This window comes from Manacus candei, unplaced genomic scaffold, assembly GCF_025592945.1.
Source record: "Manacus candei isolate 608988 ecotype Guabito, Panama unplaced genomic scaffold, ASM2559294v1 h1tg000077l, whole genome shotgun sequence".
Taxonomy (NCBI): Eukaryota; Metazoa; Chordata; class Aves; order Passeriformes; family Pipridae; genus Manacus; species Manacus candei.
Window position 1 is genome coordinate 5423138 of NW_026138125.1, and position 26987 is coordinate 5450124.

General features: G+C 40.1%; 2 long non-coding RNA genes across 3 annotated transcripts; both read left to right on the forward strand.

Annotated features, from left to right (window-relative positions):
* The first annotated feature begins 2099 nt into the window (after positions 1-2099).
* On the forward strand, positions 2100-5451 carry LOC127481167 (uncharacterized). The gene is made up of 3 exons (XR_007908132.1): positions 2100-2302; positions 3476-3636; positions 5338-5451. It is a non-coding gene; the product is annotated as an uncharacterized LOC127481167 (long non-coding RNA).
* Positions 5452-5607: 156 nt separating this feature from the next.
* On the forward strand, positions 5608-13510 carry LOC127481168 (uncharacterized). Of its 2 annotated transcripts, none has more exons than XR_007908134.1 (4): positions 5608-5788; positions 5908-6048; positions 7776-7870; positions 13295-13510. It is a non-coding gene; the product is annotated as an uncharacterized LOC127481168 (long non-coding RNA). The 2 variants fall into 2 exon arrangements; XR_007908133.1 differs by having other exon boundaries at positions 7779-7870.
* The last annotated feature ends 13477 nt before the right edge of the window (positions 13511-26987 follow it).

Below are 26987 nucleotides of genomic sequence, written 5' to 3' on the forward strand. Positions count from 1 at the left end.
AGGGGGCTGGATATAGCTGTAGAGGTGCTACAGCAATGATTTCACAAGACTTCAGTCTTCCCTTCAGTGTGACATTCAGGATGTGATGTACCAACAACATCCCTGTCTTCCTCCCCACTGAAAATGTTTCACCTTTTTATGACCTCATGGCAGGAAAGAATCATTTTTGACTGATTTTAACTATGGCAGTGGTGCTCAGAGATTAAAAATGAAAGTTGTTTTGCCTTTCTAATCATCTTTTAACAATGCAGCCAAGCCTTTACTAAGTTGAACTGAAATTATTATCTTTTATTATATTACGATCACATAAGAGAGGAGAAAAATGTTCTTATTTAGTCAATGGGCATTAGTGGTAGTATTGAATATATAATATTATGAAAAGACATTTATAACTCTTAAATTTGCTCTTTCTATATCTGATCTGGCATTTGCTGCCTCTATGCTGGTGTCCATATGTGTGTGCTATAGATCGGTGTGCGTGTGTTGTAGGGAAGGAGGAAGAGGGCTGACCAGCTAAATCCATCAGAAACAAATATCATGCAACACCAATCTGCTTCAATGCTTTTCTCAGTGCCCAGAAACTCTAATTTCCATCAGGGTCTCTAAGTTCTGCTGCATTTTTCCAGAACTCCATTTCGACCCTGCAAAAGGGGTGGAAGTAACTAGAAATGTACTAGAAACATTGTGGGGTTTGAGTTAAATTTTCTTTAAAGTTTCTATTTGTTCTGGTTTTATTTTGGTTTGGGTTTTTTTTTCCTTTTTTTTTTTTTTTTTGTCCTGTTTGTTGGTTGTGATTTGGTTTGTTTTTCCATAGGTTAAGTAAGATGGGAGGAGTTTTGTTGCAGATATAGGCAAGTGTCCTTTGCAAACACACAAGTAAGAGTGTTTTACAGCAGCAGGTAAGGGGATCTGTTGCTTGACACTGCAGAGGGTTATCCAGGATCACAGGGGTCAAGGGCTGTGTGTCCAACTTGTAAAGTTGCTCATCTGCTCTTTCCCACTGGAGGGGGAGGGAGCTGGTGTTCATTGCCCCTTCTACACACTAGGATTTCTGCTGCAAATTTGAAAGATGCAACTTCTCTACTTCTGCAACAAAGCTCAATGCACTTGTTAAATCCTATCTCAGAGATGTCTTCTACAGAAAATAAATTAATTAAAAAAACCCCTGTTTTAAATGAAAGTCCTTTCCTAACAAATAGCATTGACTACCTTTTCTTCACTGCTGTTTGGCTCTGCTATTTTTCTACTCAAACTAATGCGTAAAACCCCAAAAATATCATATTTGTGTCAGTTCTTTGACTTGCTGTTCACTGATCTGCAGCTTTCTTCATAACACCTGAAGATCATTTAAAACCTTGATAATTTTCAGTGGGTGCAGGAAATGTCAGCTGTCAGCATCTGTTGCTCTGTTGTGTATAAATACCTCATTTCTGGTCATACAAAACTCCTAACAGCTTTTTTTATGTGAGACACAGATGAAATCATGGAATCACAGAACCATCAAGGTTGAAAAAGACCTCTAAGGTCATGGAGTCCAACCATCAACCCAGCACCACCACAATGTTCACCACGGCCCCAGGTGACATCTCCACACGTCTTTTAAAAACTCCAGGGATGATGATTCCAACACTTCTCCGGGCAGCCTGTTCTATTTCTACCCTTTCCATGAAAAAGATTTTCCTAATATCTAAACTAAACCTCACCTGGAGCAATTTGAGGCTGTTTCCTCTTGTCCTGTCACTTGTTACCTGGGAGGAGAAACTGATCCCACCTCCCCACAACACTCCTTCATAGAGTTGTAGGGAGTTGTAAAGTTCCCCCCTGAGCCTCCTTTTCTCCAGGTAAAACAAATCCAGCTCCCTCACAACTCCAGTCAATCCTCACTGAACTTGTGCTCTAGACCCAAATCCTACTGTCTTAAATAATGTGAAAAGAAAAAAAAAAAGAAAAAAGGCAAATTATGTATTTTTCCACGATAATTCACATTTACTAAAAAACACATAAAGTTCTTAATATCTCGTGATTTTTTTATTCCAAATCTACTGGTAGTCAGTGAGATGGAATTTAAAATAAACTCTTTTCTGATTTTGTAGGAATGTTTGCATGTTCCTGGTCGTGTGAGTTGCAGAGAATGTGTGAACTGGAATTTGAAGTCAGGATGGGTTAATACATCTCAGGATACACCTTGACAGAGGCATTAATTCACTGCAGGTTCACTCCACATGGAATCTCTGCATTTTTATGACATGTACAGTTGGTTGTAATGCCATACTGGGTATCATGTATAACATCAAAGAGCTAAGTAAGTATAAAGGTATGTTGTATTTCTTCAGCTCACGTCAACAAAATCCTTTTCAACCTTGGATACCTCCTGGTTAAAATCTTTAGCTCGTATTGCATTTTTGTTTGGAGCATTTCTGTCCAAGAATAATACTTGTAACAGGAAAATGAAACAACTAGGCTATTTTTTGGGGGGATTTTTTTTTTATATAATTTTAAATTATTTAACTCTTAGATGTCCTTGGAAAGCAGACAAAAGTCTACCAAATAAAGCTAAGTTCTTGGAGTATCATCAGCTTGCTTTCCACGCTGTCATGAAATTGTTTTCTGAAATTGGGCTGCTTCCCAAATGAAATTTTCCTCTACTGAGATAACATCCCACAGCAGATTTTCTGAAGTCTTCAGAGATTATTCCCGGGCCAGGATTTCAGGCTCTACTGAGCACATTGAGAGAAGTTTTTGCAGACAGGACCAAGCCAGGTGCGACTTGGAAGTTGTGTAGATGTTTTCACGTGCTACGTGAACCCGGGGTTATAAGTCCTCCTGAGAAGGAGGGTTTGCTCTCTTTGAGCTTAGTGGCCTCTTCTGAGCAGTTTGTAGCATGGGTAAAATCATATAATCACAGACTGGTTTGGGTTGGAAGGGATCTTAAAGATCATCTTGATCCAATTCCCCTGCCCATGGCAGGGGCACCTTCCACTACACCAGGCTGCTCCAAGCCCCATCCAATCTGGCCTTGATAGACTGAATATCTGAATCCTTTAGGAAGGTTGCCTGAGTAAAGAAATTTGGATGGGAGAGCTCTACTGAACTGATGTTTGCTGAGCTGAGATGTACATTTATGAGAGGTGTGTACAGGCCTGGGTCAAACTGGTGTATTCTCTGCTTCCTTTGGAGGTGACCCCAAAATTCCTGTGACAGGGGAGCAATCAGGCTGCCCTCCCCAAAAGAAGACAAAGGGAATGATTGTCCAGCCTTTGCCCATACTGATGAGTAGTTAACATTAACTAGCAAAATATGGCAGGATCTGGAAGAGGTTTTGTTTGACCAAACAGTTTAAAATAGTGGTTGCAACTGAAGCCAGCTGCTGCAGATATTGGCCTTTGCATCAACGTAATTATAATAATCTTTGCACTTTCTATACTGCTGCTTTTCTAGCAAGGCAAATGACTTTCATGCGTTTATTTTTGTGCAGTGTATCTGAAAAGTGCCCATCTCTGAGGTGGACAGATGCCAATTGGGACATCGTGTATCGTGTAACATATTTCAGCTCGAGGCTCAGAAATGTCACAGGATCCACAGAATCCTTGAAGAACAGAGAGGACCTCAGCTTCTGATGTGTCACTCAAAGGAGAGGTTGTATATGACACATAGGTTGCTTTATACCACTATATAATTTGGTGTGCTTATGCAAAGAAGTGCATGTGGGATCGATGGCATATGGTATATTAAGAAAGAATAACACCAGATTTTTAAAAAAATGTATTCATCCATTAAATGGTGTAAATTAAAGTAAGCTGTCAAAATGACAGCACAATAATGCCATCTTTGCAATAGCACATACTGCAGCACAGTTAAATCATATCACTTTTGTGGAAGAATTACAGATGAGATCCAAGAAAAATTGCTTTTGAAATGCAATTCTTTGTTAGTTAAGAATCATCATTGCTAGCCAGGATCCCCTATAAACACATAAAGTACAGAGTAACCATAATAAATCATGATAATTTATATCACAGCTAATTCTGGGGAAGTAGCATCAGGGGTTATACTTCAGATACACTTCATATTATTCAAACTGTAATTATTTTCATTAAAATATAAAATTGCTTACAGCCAAGTTACTTGAAACACACAGTATTGCACATTTAACCATGTACACAACAGGGCCACAAGAGTTCAAAATAAGTAAAGTCAAGTGTTAAATAACAGCACTTATACTTTTTAATTGCATATCTTTGCAGACACAATCAATGCACTTTTAATATTCCTTTTTAGTGAAATGTTGGACTAGGTTTTTCAATCATCATCCTGTTGATTAAAAGTCAATGTCAAAATAAACTTGAGAAAACACTGTGAGCTGCTTGTAAGCACTGCCTCTCTAATGGTTTGTGCATGTCAAGAGGGCACATTTTATTCTAGGAGGAGAAAAAGAAATGCTTCAAGTTTGTGAGAAGGCGAGGGGTGGAAGGCTGAAGAGTTTGAATGTTTTCAAGTATAATAATTTACAATACCGCTCTCTTTCTCGTGCCTTTCTCTAACAATCTGCATGAGTTCTACAAACAGTAATTAATTACAGCCTCCAACACCTCTGTGAGGTAAATACAGGCAGTGTGAGGTGCTCTTCATCTGTCCGTGGAGCAGAACAACACTATGAACCCCTGGGAGATACAGGGGCTGCAGGAGAGCCTCCCTCTTGGACAGCCTGTGATGGGGCATAGAATCTGTGCCTGATAGTTCAATACTGGGCTTGGTTTAATGCTGTTTATCTGATTTCTCTGCTGATATGATCATCAGAGCAGCAGAGATGCCAACCTGAGAGCAGTGCATTAGAGAGTAGGGCCTGCCCTACCCACACGCTGTGCAGCTGATGGTGGGGGTTTGTCTGTCTTATTTTTAATTATTTTATAATAGGTGAATGAAACCACTTAATGCTGCTGGAGTTGTGCTAATTGTCTCTTCTTTTGCAATTTAAACCTTTACTCTTTGAAATGAACCCACAGAAACCCTCTGGCTCTTTGTGTTATTTCTAGTAGTGGTGACATGGGACAGGAGTGTGATGAGACAGGACAGAAATCTTCGTGACCATGTGGAAAGAGGAAAGATAAACTTTACCAGCATGCACATTGTTCCTTTTCTCAAATCACTCTTTGCTGAAGCTTCAATGAACTGCACTAATCTAAATGTGCAAATCTGATCAGGGTCCAAAGTCTTAACACACTGATGGAGTCTATTTTAGGGCCCTTAACACCTTAAATATATCTATTAAATCGAGAGTCAGATAATGAGTGATGAAATGCAGCCTAAAACCTGTTTGTTTGTTTGTTTTTCCTGCAGGATCATCCCCTGTTCACTGTAAGAGCTGGGTTTGGCGGCAGGGATGAATCATAGCTGGCAGCTAACAAGGTCCTCACCTGTTTGTTGCAAAAGTTAGGTAACTATGGTGGATGATACACTAAATTCCAGAAAAAGAAAGGGAAAGTGATTTCAGTTGTGCAAATGACCCTTGAAGTCAATGTGAGCATATAGAATTTGACTCTAGCCTCTACTTTCAATAATTTCACTAGAAAAAAACAACTGTGGCACATCTCTTGATGTAGGTCTTGACCACTGCTGCAGATACCACCAAGATATTGGAAATCTGTGGCACAGCTGAATCTTTTCTGTCTGTAACAAAACTCTGTGTTCAGACTGGATGAAGGGCCCAGGAAGGTTGACTGAGAACTCTTCTGCTGAAGGCATTTTTCTGGATGGCTTTTCCAGCAACTGTTTCCCATGGTAGTTCCAGGTGAGTTTTGAGTGCCTTTTGAACCTGAGCCCACTCCCTACGTTTTGTGGTGCTTTTGGCATCTTTGACATATTGAACTCTAATTTTAGTTTAGACTCAAACATCTCCATCTTTTTTAGGTCATGCAGCAGTGAGTCCTCTGTGTGCTAAAATACCATAATCCTTATTTCTCCTGAAGTGGAACAGTCCAAGTTATTTCTGTGATGCCAGTAATGGAGGAACTGGTTGTCTCAATCTTTATTTTGTATTCTCACAAACTGGTGAGCACTAGTAGCGTTGGATGTTAGGAACTAAAACACAGAGATTAGGGCTTAATCTCAGCACTAAACTTTTTGATGTCTAACTGATGTCAACAAAGCTGTTTTTCCCAGCTTTCCCATGCCTTTTGTGCAAAGTTACAGGGAGTTCAGAATGACATTCAGCAGTCTTCCCAGGAATTTCAGAGGAAAAGCGATCTTTAGGCAAGAAGACAATTCTCTGTTCTTCTGAATTAAGACATTTTTATGGAAGTGAAAAGGATGTGTACAAATTCAGCAGTGAAAAAAATGGATTTGAGCTCTGGCAGAGCAGTTGGTTGCCATCACTGTTTCCTGACTATATGATAGTGAGCTTGAACTGGAAAAGCCTCCTTTGCTCTGTCCCAGAGGGAGAATCCAAGCTGGTGTGGCCTGTGTCCAATGCTTGTGGTCCTTCTCCAATGAAAAAAAAGTTTATGGAGAGTGCAAACATTTCTGCAAATGGATGACTATTTTACTAGGGGGAACCTGACAGTCTCAGGTAAATCCAGAATATAAAACTCTAAGCACTGTCACAACCTTTAATGAGTTTCCCAAGCATAAGTTCTCCTGACAGAACAAAGCAGACCTGCACCCCCTGTGTGGACAATCTCTGTGCTGCCTACACATGTGATTGGTGTGGATGACAAAATAAATATCCTTCCGATTTTTTCTATTCCTACAATTTTTTCCCCCTTGATTTGTATTCCTCATTTTATGCAGCTTGCAATGGCCTTGCTAAAGACACCACAATCCTTCCACATGCACTTTTATATCCACATGCACTTTTATATTCAACATATGGACTTAGGATCCCAGGATGGATTGGGACCATGCCCTTTTAGGCATGAAAGAACATTTTTGTCCTTTTAGAACAGATTTTTTTTTTTTTTCCATTTAGATTAGACATCAGGAAGGAGTTAGATGGTGAGGCACTGGAACAAGTCACCCAGAGAAGTTGTGGCTGCCCCATCCCTAGAAGTGTCCAAGGCCAGGTTGGACGGGGCTTGGACCAACCTGGGCTAGTGGAAGGTGATGAGCTTCAAGGTCCCTTCCAACCCAAACCATTCTATGATTTGTCCTGTCACTTATTATGTAAACAAACTGTGCATTATTTTATCCCTTCCACCAGTTGTTAATTTTAGACCTTTACAATGAGAGACTGAAACAGAAGAAAATAGGTAGAGGGGTGGAAAGCCACTGAATTATTTGAGGTTGTGTGAGATACCAGCAATCTCCCCAGGAATATAACTTTTTTAGTTCAAGTTGACATTTAAATTGCATTTTGTGCTGGAACGAGAAGTCAGTGGGAGAAGAAGAATATCAAATGAAATAGTGGCACATGTGGTGAGTCACATTTGCTATTATTTTGTAAGTATTATAAAAATATATCTGATTTTATTGGAATTGACAGAAAATTATTAAAAATTTGAGATAAAGTTTTCCTTTGGTAAACTGTGCCTTACAGATGGCACATCAGAGAAAATTCTCTTCTTGTTAAGAAATCAAAACAGTTCAGGGAACACGGCAGCATCAGGATAATAATAGTTGACAGGTACAGTGGCTGTGAACAAACACCCATATCATGGTATCTGAGATACCATATTTTCCCCACTAAAATTAAACTATGAGCTCTCTTTGACAATGTTATGTTAATTATATGCCAGCCTTTGCTTCAGTTCGGCTTAATACTGCTTTAATTCCCTCACTAGCAGGTCTTTTTTTGGAGTTCACCAGGGATGTTTGGTTAGAACTCTCTTTCCACACCTCAAATCCACCCCAAGCAGAGCTCCAGCAGCTGCTGAGGGTAAGTTGGACACAGGTAGGAGAACCAAGTGAAACACAACCCTGTAATAACCCCATAGTAACTCTGCTTGCCCCATGTGTTTGTGCTGACAGCTGTGCTCTCGATTTTCACTGCATTTAAACTCAAATTATGTTTTATGCTTAATGTCACAATGACCAGGATGGATGAAGCATTTTTGAAACTAACTGCATGGATTCGGGACAACGGGATTTTTATGATGATAATTTGCTATTTCAGTACGAAACTAAACTGATAGTAAAATTGACAAAGTCCTTACATAAAAAAAAGGCAAAAAAAGTAATCAGTCTATAGTTACATTTGTCAAACCCCTTGATTAAATTGGTGTTCAAAGCAATAACAGCCACAATTTATATTACAATATATTGCATTTTTATGCACAATAGAGAATGAGACAAAATATCATGTGTCAGTGAATGCCACTTCAAGTGAGGTAATTAATTAATTCAAGCAAGGTAATTAATTCTATACTAAATAAATCTGTAGCATTAGACAATTTCAAAGTTAATACACTGTTTTTTTCCCCCAAAAGGCTTGTCTCTTCTGCTGATTCCCAGTCTCCTCACCTCCTGCAAGTGTTTTTAGGTGGAATAACTTCCTAGTTTTAGTTTGACTCAAAAAATTTAGAAAAAATATAGGAACTACTGGGATCATTCAGGGAAGGATTCTTTTCTAGGTGGATTCAGACATGAATATATGAGTTGGCTGTTACTTTTAGGCTTTCCAGTAATGCTTAGAACTGCCTTAGCTTTCTGAGCAAATCAGTCATTCCAAAAATAAAAGAAGGGCTCTTCTACCCCCTTTTCTCTTTCTCTTGCTGTGACATTACAGGGGGAAAACCTGCATTCGTTCTGCACAGCAGAGATAATTACATTTTGATAGTCTTAATGAATGAGTTTATATAGAAATGTTATCGCTCTGACAGTCGAGAACAGGCTGAAGCACAAGTGTAGTGATGAGGCTGAAAGCTGTGCTTGAATATATATGAGTGCACAAGCAGCATCCAGACTAATTCTTCTTCAACTCCTTAAATTGTAGCCTGAGATGCACAGGAAGCCTTGCAGTTGCTCTCTACTTGTAAATGTGAGGGGGAAGTGAAATTAGCATAGATAAAAGTAAACCTAAAAGATATGTATCTGTGCTGGTATGCAGAATTGCAGGGTCAGTGAAATCATTCAGAGCTCTGGGCTTAGATTCAGCATATTCAGAAGGTAAAACATCGAAATTGGGGAGAAACAGGGAAGTGAGAAACGGTGCAGTAGGAAGAAAACAGAAATACTGAAGCTCTTTGGAGATTACTACTTCCAGTGAGGAGGAGTGTCATGAGAGCATGGGGGGAAAAGAAGGCTTGCAGAGCCTTGTTTTGGGTGGTTCTAGTCACCATGGTGTTATCTTCCAGAGCTGCCTCCTTCCAGTGCTCCCACAAGATTTCACTCATCCTTTTATGCTCTATGTAGGGCCCCAGAGCACCCAAGGGCGTGGGACCTCTGCCTCCCACAGCAGCAGCTTCTGCTCCAGGCAGAAAAAATTGTTGAGGCATCATCAACCCTCCCCAGACACTTCCTCTTGAACCCAAGCTTTCGAAAGCAAGATGTCATGGATAAACGAAACAACCAAACAAAGAGGAAATTCCCTGAATGCCCCAAATATAACTGTTGTCTTTCCTGGTGGTGCTTTGTCTTCAGTGAGATTTTCTCCATTACTGTGGAAATGTCACCAGAGAACTCAGAAGCCTCTATTTTCTTGCTAATTTAGCAAATATAAATAAAGAAGATGCCAGATCCAAAGTATATTCAAGGCAATGAGATTCCTCTCATTGAATCAAGTGAATTTTGGATCAAATATTTGGAAGTCCAGGCTGAAATGCAACACAATGTAGAGGAGAAATGTCAAGTTTGATTGCTGCTGGAAACATAAGAAAGCAGTGCTGCTGATCCAGAGGCTGAGGCAGGAGCCGAGAAGGTTAGCATGGAGATGACAAGCCACTCTGGCTTGAGGAGTCCATCTGAGGTTCCTTCTCTTGCCATTCCTCAGTTCCCCATCTCCTCTGTCACACTGCTTCTACAGAAACAGCATATTTGTAAGAGAAAAAGAGTATTATCGTGGTCTTCTGCAGCAAATAGAAAGGAAGTGAAACTTAAAAAAAAAAAAAAAGGAAGGGGGGGGAAAAATCCAAGGAAAAGCCACTTCAACCACCTTTCTCCCAACTACCTAGCGTGTGCCTGCTGTAGAGCAAGGCTGGAGTAGATCAAAGACAGACCTAACCCAGAAAGGTTTGCTAAAGCCTGGATAAAATGGGATAAGGATCTGACTCACCACTTCCTCTGGTTTTTGGAAAACCTAAACTATATGGCCACGGCTTTTCAAATCCAATCCAAGCCCTTCTTCCCACCCGGTGCCGGCTCTGCCCCGTGTTCCGAGGGGAGCCGTTCTCATGACTCAAGGGGAAGGCTGACCACCATTCTCAACTGTGTCCCTGTGTTCCTCCTTACATATTTGGTAAAAAGAAGGAAAAAGAAAAAAAGAAAGAGAAATCCATATTCCAGTTTTATGAAGACACAAGCACATACACAGCAATGCTTGATCTGAAGCCAGCTAATGGAGAGGATATGTTGAAACCACCAGGCATATTGTTATGAGGAGAACAATAGATATTGGCAACATTGTTTGATCCATGTGCCAAGGGTAAAATTAAAGCCGTATGTTCACCCCACCAGACACAGATTGTGGATGGATGTTTACGTAAACAAAGGGTTTGTTAAACCGTGTTATCATTTTCTTCCTTTGGCTCTCAAACTTCCAGGCCAGGTACATCAATAAACTCTTTTCTGGAAGAGTCAGGAAGAACCACATCAATGGCAATAGTTACATGAAACCTTGGTTGATTACCATGTGGATATATAATAATTCTTTTCTTCCCTTAACCTCTTGGAATAGCAGCGATCAGAGCCAACCTCTTTATTCTTGCAGGGGAAAAAAAATCCTCCATAAAGTGCCTACAGATTTTTCAGGAGAGCCTGGGGACCGAATCAGGAATAAGCTGTAGGAAAAGTTTTCCTATTTCCTACCTGTGCTACCCAGCATCTCTACCTCGTCAGCGCTGCTTGTGGTGTTGTTAAAGCAATTGGTAGAAAATGAATCTGGAAAATTTCCCAGAGTGTACAGCTGCCCTTTTAACTTACACCTCACCAACCCACCCTAAGTCAAGTAACCGACATGTGGTGTGTGCTCCTCTGGGAGCTGCAGGAGCACAAATACAGCTGTGCAGATCTGGCACACGGGGTTTTTTGATTTCATATTTGCTTGCTGGCCAGACAGCAGTTAGGATTTCAGGGAAGAATCACCCATTGCTGTCTTAAAGAAAAAAAAAAAATAAGACAGGAAAAAGTGGAAAAATCATGCAATGTTTTATCGTACTTGTCTTGTTGTTCAAACCTTCCAACAGGAATATGCCACAAGTTGCTTGTGCATTACTGAGCTGTGCACACAGAGGTCTTTTGGAGTTCATATTTATTGCTGGACTTTGCAGAATTTTATAAAAATTCCTAGTAGTTCTGGGTGCATTGAAAAACTTTTACTTTTTTGGTCTGACAGATAGATTGCCATAGAATTACCAAAATTTCTCAATTAAATAATTGAGGAATCCTGATGTATTTGCCTTTTTTCCTTATTTTATTTATTTTATTAGTGTCTACTATATTGTATTAAATTTATTAATAAATAATTATTTTTGTAAAAAAATATATAATAAAGGTGTGACCATGCTGGTTCAGAGCATCAGTCTGGGACTACACATGTCTCTAGCTACCTCAGCACAAAAATTCCTGATTGCTGTAAACCAGAGTTAGATATTTTTAAATGCCTACATCTTTGATTTCGTTGTGAAAAACACCAAAATCAAAGAGACTTTATTAAAAAACTTGTAGCAATAAATTTTCTCCCTTTCTCTGCGATATCAGCAGCTGCTCTGCTTTAGAAAATGCAAACAGCAATTTTCGGGGTTATCTCTGTATTTCTGGCTGGCACTGATGCTTTTGGCAGAGATTACTTGCAAGAGAGAGTCTGCTGGATCTTACAGGACCTGCTTTGAAAACAGGCAATCACAGGTACTGAAAAGATGTATCATCTTCGTTTAACTCTGGCAGTTAGAGGAGGACTGATCACTAAACTGGTCTAATTCAGCTCTTCTCAATCACTTGCAGAGATGAGAAAGTTGTTGGAGAGATATCACTGGAGGCTCTGGGATTTTCTTCTGAAGTCATTCTGAATTAGCTGCTAATGGGGAGCTTTCTTTGATAGCTCTTTTATAATTAAATGCAGCTGGATGGAAATCAACCACAAAGGGAACTCAAGTTTGTTTATCATTACTTCTGACTTTGTTAGCAGATGTTTTCTGAGTACCATGGTAGCTTGTTTAATTTGTCTCCGTGTAATGTGAAGCAGGTAAACTTTGATTAATAAACTGACAAGTACATTCCTTAATTTATTTTAGAAGTTTCCCTCTATGTCTGTTATAGCACATGTACCAAATCCCAAAAGGAAGAAAATAACTGTTTTTGTTTGATTTTTACTGTTATTTTTAAGGCTAAGGCCAGATGAAAACGTGCCTGTTGGTAACACAGCCTTCACCTTGTAAGGGGCACAACCACCGGCAAACTTCTGCCATGTGTGAAAACTGCACACGTTGCATTTCCCACTGGGCTATTCAGTGTTAATTTATGAACAAGAATTCACCTTAGTTTACAGGTTATTTATTTTTCTGCTAATTCTGTTGGAAATACCCTTTATTTTTGGCCTCAGGACGTGCCCACCCTCACTAGTTGTGGTGGACGACTGTATGCCCACAGTCATGCATTTGCAATTTATATTTGAGGTTGTCAGTAAAAAGTTATCTTGGAAAAATGCTTAAGCATGCAAATATAAATGATTGAACTTGAATGCTTAGATGCAATTTTTCCTTAGTAAGACATCTCCATCTACATGTGAAATCCACAATCCTTGCCATAGCTCCTGTGCTGTTCAGGTTGAGTGTCCAGCACATTAATGAAATTATCTGAAAATCCTGCAGTGTCTCAAGCAACATTTCAAATTAAATAGATTGTCCACTTTCTTCAAAGTGTTTCAGATTAACAACTTGGGGATAGTTGCTAAAATGGCATAGGAAATACATATGGAGCAGTTGGTTCCCGTACATAAGATGAACAGTTTCTTTCTTATCTTCCTTCTGTACTGCGTGTTTCCTTTCTTTCTCTCTCTGTCACTCATTTATCTGCTTCTAATTTACAAGAAAATTATTTCTGCCTCTGTCTAACCTGATCTTCTATATCTTCTATAGTGCAGAGATGACCCTACCTCAATTTGTAGCATTTACTCACTGCTTTTTTTTCATTCTGACCTTTCCAACAGCAAGGACTTGGACATCTGCTTCACATCACGGTGGAAAGTGGGGATCATCAGATGTTTGTAGCTGTCCCACCATTAAGTCAAGGCTGCCCTCCTTGCTCTGGCCCATGTCAAGGCCACCTCCCTGGGCTCTGAACACCTGATTTGGGCACTAACCATTGCTGGCTGCCTCTAAGGAAATGAAGGGTTTAGAAATGCATGACTGAGGGGTAAAAACACCACTGGATCCACAGATAAAGGGATGCTGGGCAGAGCTGGGACCACCTTGTGTTCAGGTGAGATAAAACTGCAGTACCTCAACCCAACTATGAGTTTGTACTGCCATCCCTGCTGGATATTTCTAGTCTTCAGAGGGAACCAGTATCTTTTCTGGGTGCTGGGTGTCCCTCTCACTTTTGGTGCTTTGAACTACAGATCACGGTTCTTCATATTTATTATAAACAGCCTGTTGTTTTTTATTCTGTAGCTTAAGAATTTGCTTTTTGAATAATTATTTTGTACATTAAAAAAAAAAAAAATAGAATTAATGAGCCAGAAATAGAATTGACAATAATTCTTGCTTTTCAGTGCAAACATATTGAAATGAACCTTTCACAGCTGAAAATCCCTGTTACCTCACCTGCTGGCAAAAATACATTTTCCTGTGAGATTTTTTGCACTTTTGAAGACTATTGAGGCTCTTTGACAGCAAAGTGAAATACAAGGTTGCAGCAAATTAATAAAAGGGAGAACCTTTTTGAAATGAAAAATCAAATCTAATTCAGTGGACTTTGTTCTGGTTGGTGATTGTTTGGTGCAGTCAGGTGTGAACCAGCTTGTATCTCCTGCCAACAGTGAGAGCCCCAAAACTCAGCAAATAATTGCTGAATGACTCCAGTTTCAGGGACTTGGACACCTCGGACCTGGCCACGGAACACTGGCACGTGTTGCTGCCTTACTGCAATAATGGGATCTATGGGCCTGAGCTAATATTTTAGCTACAGGGAAGTGTAGGATATGCTGGAAGACTACGTGTGTAAGAAAAGAAAGCATTCCTGAGTCATCCTTTTTCAGAGCAGGACGAGGCATAAGATAGTAAATGCTGGGTATTTTACTCTGCCTTTACGTTTCCAGGGTGGGGGAGCTTTGTAAGCTCTCCTTACAAAACCCAGAGTTAAGGGATTAGCAGAACCACAAGGTTTCCTCTATATTCACGATCCAAGAAGCAGATTAAAAAAGGATATACTATTTGATCAGCAGCTTCCTGCATATGGAAATCCTGGGTCACCTTGCTGTTCCTTGATGTCTAAAGCCTGCTGTTAGGTTTCTGCAAGGAAAAACGTGTGTTTTGCTACAGTTTTAAGGACAAAGACGGTGGAACTGAGCAGGGCTGTGATATGCCAAGAAGTTGAGCACTGAGCCCACGCAGGTCACCACCAGCCAGTCAGGTGGTGGCTGCAGAGATGGTTTTGTTTGCAGCATTTTCACACATATTTATTCAATAAGGCTTTTGTTTTACTGAAACTGAGAAACACTATACGGCATTATCCTGATTTTGAAGCGACAGTGCCAAGGGGACTTCAGTAAAGGATTTGAAGGCAATTGAATCTGAAAAGTAAAGCTTTGTGATTGCTTAGTTATTTTTGAAGCAATGCTTACATTTAAGATTTATGTACAGAAACAGACTATATCAATAGTAGTGAAGTGGTTTCAGGCCAAGCCTTTTTCAAAGAAACTTATGAACAGAAGGTCATTTCAGCGTTCTTTCTTCTCTTGCAAAGAGACAAACACAAATCCCACCTCACTGTATTTGTATAATATATAATACATTATTATGCTGCTGCATTTAGTAAGTGCTTGTACTTCCACAAAAATATCTGGAGCTTTATTCTTGATTGTAGTGCACTGCCAACTGCAAGTAAAAGCAATTGTTATCCTCAGAGTTTCAGTGACCTATTAGGAAGATATAAATTGTGACATGATTTTTTTTTCTCTCTGTAAACTTCTGAAGCCTCATCTTACACCCTCTAAACCCCATCTTAAAAATACATAATACAGAGACTTTGCTGAATCCTCTGATGATACTACAATATTGAATCATCTTTATATAATTATGCTGGTGAATATAAAGTATCATTGTTTTCAGTATCTTTCATGAAAGCTGTTTTGACCTTCAGATTAAAGGATCCATATGGATTTCCAAATGAAAAAGTTGGAGCTCCTGTTTTAAAAACCAGAGCTCTGGTTCAGCACACAGACATCAGATGTGCTTCCACTTGAAAAAACGCAATTGTACCAGCGCATATCCCGTCTGAATTTTTCTCCTGGGTAAACTCTTATAAATGAGTGCATCGTGCATAATGAGGATTGGAGGTTAGCTGCTTCCAGTGAATTCCTTTTCAAAGTGCAAGAAAGAAGCAGAGCAGCAAGGAGGAGAAATCCATTGGTATTTGAGCTCTGTAGGATGAAGAGGTTTGCTGCTGGGGGAAGATCAAGAGGAGGCAGTAGGAATATTTTGGGCACTTCTGAAGGAGAGATGGAGACCATCTGGTAGAGAGGATGCTTAAAGGAAGAATGCCAGGACAGAGATAAAAGTAAAGGGAAAGGAAATAGTGACTGAGTAACATCAAAGAGCAAGGCTGACTATAGAGCAGAAGTGAAGGAGTAGCAGTGACCCAACATAGGCAAGTCATGATACAAATGGTGGCACTGGGCAATGGATCCATATGACTCTGTGAAGGCTCAGAGGAAAAGCTCAGTGTTTTAATTTCAGGAAAGTCTCCAGGAAAGTGGTGTTGACATCTTTGGAAGGCTTATAATTTAAAACTGATGCAGTAAGCAGGGTTCCTGCTGTTTCAGAAATACTGTCCTGGAGTCTAATCCAGATAGTGTCACTGTAGCAGAATTTCAAATGGAGAGAGGCCAAGAAGAATGTTTCTTCCCTCTTCAGCATCAGCATCTTTTCATTTGAATGATTTGAAGGGTATTAGAAGTTTCCGTTGAGTTGCCTCCTAAGGCTCGTGTCCTGGAGCAATGGTTGGTGTGTGGTCCTTCCCTGTGTTGGGCTGGAGCTGATCTCATGTGAAAAAGGGAGATGCTGGTTTTGCTTTGCTTCTGCTGAAGGAGAATAGCTATTGGCCAGTCCTTTTCTCTTGCCAAAGCCTGGAAAACGTTTCTGTCACTGGAATTCCATCGAGAGGGAAAATATGGCAATCCCCATGTTTTTTGTGAGTAAAGCAGCACAGAGTAAAATAAGTCTGATATTTCCTTGTGTCTTAGTTCTCCTTAGCCCTGCTTCTCACCAGCCCTAAAGGCACAGAGTTGGGGCAGGTGACAAACCTAATTATAAAGGCTGTACTCCTGTCTCTCTTCACCTTCCTTCTTCCCATCTGCCTTTATGAGGAGACTTTCTGCATGCTAGAGGAATTGTGAGGGCAAATACCTTTGTGGATTTAAGATCAAGGCTTGAAATAATCCCTTGGGTTTTTTTTCTTTTCCTCTTCTTTTTTTTTTTTCCTACAAAACAGGTGTGTTACTTTTTACTGAAGTCAGTCCAAGGAAAGAAAAAGAAGAAAGTACTTCTAGGGAGTGATTAATCCCATCTTAAAACAAGTGTGTAAGACAGGTAGGATAAGTCTCTCTCTGAAAACGCCAATCTGTCATCACTATCTATAGAAGGAGCCTTCACGAGCAGCTTAGAGTAGGTGTTTGACTTTTACACAGTTAAATTTAGATGAGATGATTGCCACTTTATAAGTCAGTCAAAATGTTTGTTTATCAATGATTAACTATAATAGATTGAAAAGTTGTGAGAGATAACAAAAGTAAAAATATAATGCCATTGATGGAGATATCACATCATAAGAAATAGCAGTAACAAATGCAGATGGTTAACATTTACATCCCCATTGTTTTTATTTTACTGTTAAATCTTCCCAGATTTTAGATCTCGTTTGATCTGAAGAAGGAAAAATTTGCCTCTGCTTTGGCGTAAGCAAAAACTGCTGAAATACTTGTAGGATAAAGAAGTGATTTGTCCTGGAAATGTCAATTCTTATATGTAGGGTCATTAATCCATAAAACGAATTTGCAAACATTTATAAATTTCCTTTAGTGTTGTTGCTGTTTCACTTGTCGTGCTTCTGACTGGTCTCTAAATGAAGATTGTACTCAGAAGGTCCTGCAAGGCCTGTGCTGGCAGGTTGCAGGACTTGGTTCTGCATGTGTCTTGACCCAATGTGCACAACCAGTTACACTGAAACAAACACATTGTCATTTAAGAGAATTAATCATATTTCAGGCTGTTACCCAAGGGTTTCATTGCGTAAGATGCTTTCAGCAGCCATTATCATATTGTAAAAATAAATGGATGAAATAATTTTTCCTATACAAAAATTAATTCTTGACTATAGTCTAGTTTACAGAGCAGATAAAGCTTGCAAAAAAACCCCCAAAAAACAACCCAGTAGATGCTCAGAAGTTTCAGCATATTGGGATGCTAGGAATTTTAAACAAAGTTGGAGAAAGCATATGGTATATATGGACGGGAAATCCTGTGGTAGTTTTGATTTTACAAAGAAAAAAGTAGTTGCTTAAGTTCATAAATCTGTTGCATGCAGTATTCAAATAGAAATATTCATGATCGTAGCTTTCGTCTTTCTTTAAAATGCTGCTTTCAAGTACAGATGGTCCCATACCACAAGTTTGGGATCCAGATTCGGATTTGGACCTGACATTTATCAGAGTGCAGGAATATTTGAACCTGGAATCTGAGGTCAGGCTCTGGTGGAATGAGCAGGCTACTGCACAGGTCTGGATCGAGTCAATCTCCCCCATATTTCAAGGCATAGGTGTGGAAAATACAAGGATTGGGTTTGACCTGCTCTCTAACTGTAAGGTATTTAAATTTTAAAATGAAAGACATTTAATGAAGTGGGAGGCTGTGATTATTGTTGTGCCTGAAGGATGAAATTGCATAGGGGGATCCGATTGACTAAGTGCTGTTGGGGATTGTAACAAGAGACAGGAACTGCCTAAGATGGTTTCCAGCTTTAATACCTGTCCAAGGTCAATGAGAGTATCTATGCTAAAGTACTGAGATCCCTGATTTATTATGCAGTGCTTTTACCACAGTAGGTTTGTCTCAGTATTGTTCTTAACCTGTTCCTGGAATAATATATAATGCCTTAATAAAACCATACACCTGGATGCAGGAAGGGACTTAGACTGCAAATGCTCAGAGTTTCTCTTTAGGCTAAAAATCCCTTATATTTTGAGATTAATGGCTTCTAGTCCGTTTTTAAATGTTCCATGTGGATAGTGAAGGCGTAACTATCAAAACACTGTAAAATCATAATGTCTGTGTAGCTATAAATTACTGTTTTCAAAATGAGCTGGAGGTCTCCAACTTATTCCTGAGTGCAAATTCTTAGATGATATAAAATTGCTCTAAAAATGATTAGGAGCAAGCTTTCTGGCTTTTGCCAAAGGGAAGACAGTTGTGGGTCCACCCATTTACTGCATGGTAGTGTCTGTATTGGTGACAGTGAAACTAGACTTGAACAGTATATATTGGGTAGACCAAAATCATTTCAGATCAGGGATTGATTGAAAGATGTGAGGCTTTTTTGCATATTTCTCTGATATGTTTCTTTTTTTTTCCTTTGTCAAGTTCTGAACTACTTTGTATGAGAGAGACTTTGACGGTGAATTCCACTGATAGTAAAGTGCTGGTTCCATGACAGATGGTTTAAAAGAAATATTGTATTGGCTTAAAGTATTTTCCTAAGTCAAACACGTAACATGGCATTCCAGAAAACAGGTAAAAGAGAAGTTTCAACTCATTATTATTTGAGTTAAATACATAAGCAATGATTACTTCTAAGGAAAAAAAAAAGACGTATAATTTAAAAGATTATTAGGGTGGTCTTTTGTGGGGCACAGAAAAAACCTTTGCAGATGTTATGGGCTCTTTGGGGTTATGCTTAAAGAAAAATTTGGAGAAGTGCCTCATTTGAATTTATACTCCCTTTGTGGTCCATCAAAAAGGATTCATCTCCTATTCAAATGACGAGTCAATATGTTAGTCAGATCAAATACCATTAATAAGATGCTAAAAATGCTTCTGAGGAACAGGGGGATTTCTTTAACAAGCCATAAAGTGCTTTTTAATCCATTTCTGACTTGTTAAGTTCTTTGTGATTCTCACAACTGTTCCATCATGACGCAGCTTCAATCCTTTGTACAGATGGAAAAAATCAAGGTGTAAATCAAGGGCAGGGCACAGATATTGCCTTTCCTCTCCAACTGTTCCCAAAGCCACCCTGGGCCTCCTTGTACTTTCCTATCTCACATCTATTTAAGACACTGGTGCTGGTGGGTGTTTTGGCTTGATAAAGCTGTGTTTAATGAGACTGCCAAATCATAGAGCCTAAGTTTTGTTAAAGATTCGAAACAACGCGAAAGAATGAAACTGTGTCTCTACACTACAACAGAGGTAGGATACTTTGAAGAGAAGAGGTGCTGCTGGTACCCTGAGAGAAGGAAAATCTGCTTTACAATCAGTGCTCTCCCCTCTGCTTTGCAGAGCTGTTTGCTGAGTTATGTGTCTCAGAAAAGTGGCCTAATATTGCATTTTTGCTGCAGACACAGCCTCAGCTGCACGGGGGCCCAGGGACGTAGGAGTTCTCCAGATATATCTTTCTAACAGTGGAAAGAAATTCTGAATAGATGGAGAAATTATGAAGAGGCTGATGAAGGGGGTGCTTTTTTCCTTGTCTTCCTGGTCACATCAGTGTAGAAGAATTCTTCTGTAGATTAGCTCTGAGTTTAAAAGGATGATCCTTAACATTTGTCTGACACTCAGGATGTATTTCTCATTCCGGTGATGTCAGTGGCAAAAACTGTTTTGCTTCAGTTGAAGTTACATATTCATCACTTTAATTTTCTTTAATTTAACTAGACATATCTAAGTTTTAGGATGTGAATTACAATTAGAAAATAAATATCTAATTAAAAAGAAAAAGGTAAGTGTTTCTGATTAGGGTTGTTTTCCTTCCCAGCTTTGCCCACCTCTGAAGAGACCAGAATAAATCAAAAGTCATAATTCACTACCAACTCTTTGCAGATAACCCTGAAAATGACATATGAAATCCTCCTTATGACTTCTTTTATTTGCTGAAAGCCCAGTACATCTGACCATGCCTGTAATTTCTGATTGAATTTGTAGTTGATGACATAGTTTGTTGCACACAAGTTTATCTCTAAATTTTGTGTGGAACATGGGGCACCAGCCCATAACATACTTTATTCAATAAAAGTAAATGAGGTCATTCATTAAAATAAGTTTTGCAGGATTAGGTCTGTGAATACCAACCATTTGGAATGGAGAAAATAAATAGTAACTTTTAATAAATATACAGTGCACTAAGACTGTATTTATTAGTCTTTTGACATTTTTATCTGGCTCCTATAAAGAAGTCTTTGGAACAGGGACAACAACTAGTGCAGGTAAATTTCCTACATTATGAAAGGATCTGGTATTTAGTTTATGGGAAGCAGGCCTGAGCAGATGTGAAAAGTTCAAATAAAGGAAGGCCAGATAAAACGCACTTTTGTGGCTGGAAAATCAAAACAGATGTTATTATTCAACCACAAAAAAATCTATTTGCACTTAAGTAGCATTAGGTGTCTGACCAGTTACATTTTTATTTTTTTTTTTAGTGAAAACAACAAAATGATTATAAAATTATATAGGCTGATAAAGTGCTTTAAAATGTTACCAATGGACTGAATGATTTGGTCTTCTGGCTAATGGGTAAAACCAGAGCAGATCTTACAAGACCAGTAGAAATGTGAGTAAACCTATTTTTGAAGGGAAAGTCAAGAAAGATACAGACCCTGGAGGAGGAAGAAAAGCGAATGGACTCTCCTCTCTGAACCCCTGATACGTATCAGAAAATCAGTGATTTAAGATGGGTACATTTTACAACTGTCCATAATGTTTTCTGGAGACCTGCCCACATGGAAAGGCTGATGCTGGCAGAGGATGACAGGTGCTGGAGGTCCTCAGGGCCCTTGACAGCAAGCAAACCTTTTTGAGGTGTGAATGCTGGCAAATAATTTTACAAATTATTTCTGATTAAAAGAAAATGCAATCTGGGTTCAGAAATGTGCACATTAACAGAAACCTAAAATAAATGGAATAACACAGGAGAACCAGGAATCTTTGTGAAAACCAGTTCGTGCAGGCAACGGAAAGGATCTTTTTCTGGAAAAGGTGATCTGGTCTGTAGGGACTTTGTTGGCCTGACGTGTTATTGTTCTTGATATAGAACTTTTCTGCTCTTGCTTGCTGGGAGTCAGAGGCAAATGAAGAGTAGGTCATGTTGACTTGCTGGGGTTGGTAAAACCTGCCAGTAAATTGGGGAGCTGCTGGCTGTTACAGGGAGTTACTTCCCTGTTCAGTAGGAAATGGAGTCTAAGACACTGATATCTCAAGAATGGCACAACAGAGGACAAAGCTGCAGTTCATTTTTGTTGCAATTGTTTGAGTTGCTGCATGAAAACCGAGGGTTTACATGTTCGGGAGGATGTTGTGTAACAGCAGAGGTTTCCCCTGTCTGCACTGTTGTTCAGTAATTGGTCACTGCTCACCTTCTTCCTTGTCTTCAGCATCACCAGGTCTGATCTCCACTGATCTCCAAAATTATCTTTTCAAATGTGCTGCTTTTCCCAAGGTGAAACTGCCCTTCACTGGGAGATGGAGAGTTGAGATACCTGGGACCTGAAGTCTCTCACCAACTCTCCTGTTTTCCTGCAGCATTTCTGAGGAAAATTCATATAAATCTGCTCTGAAGAACTGGACTTTTCTGCAATGCAGAGATGAGTGATATAACCAAAGGACAGCTACCACATATTTATGGCCAGGATGTTTGCTCAGTGAACCTATAGCTCATTTATTCTCTGTGTGCACACCCCTAGAACCCATTTTTTCTGTTCAATGTCCTCTCTCACACATTAAAATTATGGGGGGGGTTACCTTTTAGTTTAATCTTAAGATTGTTGCAGTTAATTTGGACTATTACCTGGTTCTAATGCTCTGTGATTAGTAACCATCAGAGATAATTGCTCTCAATATGTGGGTTTGTAGAAAAAACATCTTGTAGCTCCTCAGTCACAGAGATCTCCTCCACTTTCACCTTACTTATTTAAAGGCCACACCTTTTGATAGGTGGGTGCTTGGACATGATTTATACATTTATTAACCTGTTGTTCCCTGGCAGAGTGCAAAACTGAAAACCCCTACTCCAAACATGATTAAATATTAATTCCAAAGGTGAATGCCAGGGTGGCTTTCAGGCAACGTCAGGCTCCTAAAGTCAAAAATCAAAAGGTTTTGAAAGATCTGAAATTCTTATTAAAATCTGTGGTTTAGGAGCTTAAATCCAATTGAAATACAGTATAATTAAGCCTTCCAGGACACTTTGGCCTTATTTCTAAGAATGGCTTAGATGACCCCTAGGCAACTTTCAGCATTTTCAAGGACCTGTGTGATTTTAGAACTATGAACACTGGTCATTTCTGTCAGGGAGCTTAACAAACCTCTGTAAAAATGCATATTCCTTAAGAAAAGCAGTATCTTTTGTGCCATCAAGACACAGCTAATATCATTGCCTCTTCTAACTTGAACAGGTCCTTCACATTCTCAAGGAGATTGTTGTTGGGATATTCCTGTGAAGGTGGGAAAAACACGATGTGAGAAAAGGAGAAGGGACCTTTTGTCTTTGCCTTCTTTCCTAATGTGGATGCTAAATATCCTACTGGTGCAAAAGGGTCGGAGAGAGCAAAATGTGTAAATAATTTAATGGGGAAAGGAATTGTAAGACAGCAATTCACCAGAGTAAGGACAATAGAGTACAAAATGCCATAAAAGATAATAGGCTTATATGAATTGGCATGTGTTAGTGATTATGCAATCATTCATTTCCCACAGATTTCTTTTTATAGGAAACTTTGGAAAATCCCTGAAGAACTGACCGAGTCATTTAACCACAACAGGTTTCTTTTCACCATGGCTGGGAGTGGGCGAGAAATATTTTCACATATTTGTGCACTGTTGGCTTGTTTTTGACTGCTGGAAGCAGCAGTGCAGAAGAAGACAGAGGACGGTGACTCAGCCCCACGCCCAGTGGGTTCTCCTGCCACCCGCCCTGTGGGACCAGAGATCCACATGGGAATGGACTCATGTGATCGGGAGCTCCGAGGTTTGGTCCATGAGTGGTGTGACAGGCACTGGGGACGCTGAAGAGAGGGATTTCTGCTCCAGAGAGTGTTTCCAGCTCTGGGCTGGATGTGAATCCCTCTGGCTTGCAGCGAGCAGCTGAGCTCTCACTCGCTGGCAAAAGGAGTCTTTTGCTTCCTTGCTGTCACAGGCTGTTTAAATACTTGTATTTCTGACAACAGTTTTCCTTCACCACTGGGCTAAGGAAAACAAGACCTTAATCTGCACATCTAAGTTTCTTAAACCTTTTTTTCCTCCTTTCTTTTTTTGTGTTTTTTTTTTCTTCTTTTCAAACAGGTTATTTTCCTTGCATTCTTCAGAGCAGCTTCTCACAACCTCGAAATGTCCCTGCTGCTTTAAGATGTGTCACCAAAGGACTTGTCCCTCAGCAGGCTGCCTCGTTCCAGGGAGGCCCTGACCAAGCCCATCATCCTCATGTGGCTATCAGGTATCCCAGACTTTCCTTCTGCTGAGGCAGAGCAGCTGCTGGACAGGTGTGGAGGCTGCTCCTCTCTTGCAGCTTCTTCCCCTGCTCCTTTCCTGTTCTTGGGGCTGCTCTGCTGATGAATGGAGAACCTGCTTGTTGTACTCTCTCACTGCATATCCTCATCTACAGCTTCATCTCTGGTCAGGTTGTCCAATGAATACTTTTAATAGCATGCTTTGCTTTGGAGTTGGACTTGATGACCCTCGTGGGTCCTTTCCAACTCCAGATGTTCTGTGATTCCATAACTTGCTCTGCTCAGCCCTGTGGAACAAACATGCCCAAGCCACAATGATGGTGACTGCTACCCTGCAAGGACAGGATGGGCAGGTTTATAGTGTTTCTTGGAGCCTGGTACACCTGTGGCCCCAAAATATGGCATATGGCTCAGAGTAGGTAAAATAGGTTTAATCACACTCATCTCATAAGAATCTTCAAGCATAAATGTGCTGGTATCATTCAAATTATTAGTTGCGTGCAAAGTGTTATTTTTACTCCTGTGGAAGTAGAAGTGTGAAAGGGTGAAAGACTTTGAACCTCAAATCAGTTTAAAAAGATTGAAAAATAGAACCAGTTGGAGGATCTGGATCTCTCTTGCAGTTTGGCTTTCAAATCCAGAATTCTGATGTCCAAGAGATGTCATAAATCAAAGCCATCCATCAGGTTAAAGACATCTGCAAATATGAAATAGTTTAGTATTAAAAACCTAAAGAAATCTGCCCACTAAATCCTGTAAGTGATTAAAAATGGTCATTAAGAGAGTTTGCAAATATTTTTCTTTAGTTAGATGAGAGCAATTTCTATCAAGCTATGGGTTTTTTCCCTTTTAGCTACCTTACTAAGACAACTATGAATAGCAATGTTTTCATTTTTAAGATACGTTGTCTCCCTTCTCAGCTTCAGCCCTCCCCTGTCATGATTTGAACTGCAGTGTATGTACTTGGATAGAAAAAATAAAACAGGGTGAAGGGATATAACAGAGAGTCTGATCAGCCCCTTCTCAAAACACCAATACCCTCACCAAATCTTTCCTCAACTTCAAAATATCAGCAAACAGCACAAAAAAACAGCTTGCCATCCTCTGCAGCAGGGAGGACAGGCTCCCCTGATGGCTGCAGGTCGCCAGCAATCATTCAGAGTTGGGAGCTTTGCTTGAGTTTGCTTCCCCCACAGTATCTGAGCTGATCGTGGTTGCATGAAATATGTTTAGGAAAAGCAGTCAGCTCCAGTTGGCTCAGGGCAGAGCTTCTAAAAGGGAAAATTTCTTGACAGTCACACAATAAATTTTAAAAAGTTGTCATCAGTGAAAGTCATGCCGTGATGGTTCTCACCTCAGTTTGACCAAAAATGGCTCATGATTTCAGGTTCCTTGGAATTGGTCACTAAACATGGTGCTGCTCCTGTTCCTATTTTAGTTTTTTTGAATCATAGAATGGTTTGGGTTGGAAGGGACCTTAAAGCTCAGCCAGTTCCAACTCCCTGCCATGGGAAGGGACACCTTCCACTAGCCCAGGTTGCTCCAAGCCCCGTCCAACCTGGCCCTGGACACTGCCAGGGATCCAGGAGAAGCCACAGTTTCTCTGGACAACCTGTACCAGGGCCTCACCACCCTCACAGCCCAGAATTTCCTCCTAACATCTAATCTAAATCTACCCTCCTTCAGCTTAAAGCCATTCCCCCTAGTCCTGTCACTCCAGGCTCTTGTCCCAAGTCCCTCTCCAGCTCTCTTGGAGCCCCTTTAGGCACTGGGAGGGCCTCTAAGGTCTCCCTGGAACCTTCTCTTCTCCAAGCTGAACAGCTCCAGCTCCCTCAGCCTGTTGTCACCCTTCAATCTTTCCATGTTTTTTTACCTAGGATTCAAGTCCCTCTTTGTGGGGGTGTTGGCTCAGTAAGAGCCCCACTGCTCTTGATTCTTCAGTAATCCCATGGAACCAAGCACTGCAGTTCCCAGTTTTTGCTCTCTGTATTTTCTGAAGAACATAGTTCATTCAACCAGGAAAGCTGATATTTCAAACTCCTATTTTAACTCAGGATGCCTTTGGCAGGGAGCATCACGATACACCTGTGTTAGATTGGGGGTAAGTACCAGGCAAAACTGGCCAATGAGCTGGATCCAGGGCCTTTGCTGCTTAGAGCATATTTAGACCCAATCAAACTGTAATTCCTGTTCAGAACATATGACCTTGTGTGTCACTTCTCCAGTCTGTGCTGTGTCTGGTTTTTGCCCCATGTGGGAGGAGATGCTTCTTGGTTACCCACTGGTGGAAGCACAACTCTCCTTCCACTCAGGTGCTGCTGCAAGGCAGTCTCTGTGCATGCCCTCACTCGCCAAGGTGCCAAGTTTTAAAGTCTTTTGCGAATATTTCTGAAACATTTTTGCAGTCAGAAAGTACAAAAATGAGGTAAATTCTGAGCTGTCCATCATATAGAGCAGGAACACCAACCAGAGTTCCTTTTGCAGCAGTGCACTGACTGAACCTGTGAATATCTGTGATTTGAAAGCAGTGCTAATCTAAAGCAACGAGTTCTGAATAATGTTTATTAACTATATTTTAATGACTTGTCAGTTTTCTAAAACACATGCTGAAGTATTTTAGAAATCACTTAGTAAACGCAGTTTTAATTCTGTTCCCATATTCATGGGCTGCTACTTACTTTAAAAAAAAAGAGAGATTAGGAGGTTCAGATTTAGAGCAGCAAATTGCTGTGCTAATCTGCAGGTATTTCTCTTCTTGATACGGCCACTAATGTCTAATCTTAGCGACACAGGCCCCATCATTGTGCTTTTTCATTAGAGCTGCAATGAACTCTGTGCCAGGGACTTGAACTCTGGTGAGAAAGCTGCTCCGAGCTTGAGAGCTTTCATATGAAAATGTACTGTAAGAGTCTAAAACGAGCCTGTTAAGCTTGTGCAAAAGATGGGGAGTTCACAATGTGAGCTCTGGTAGGAG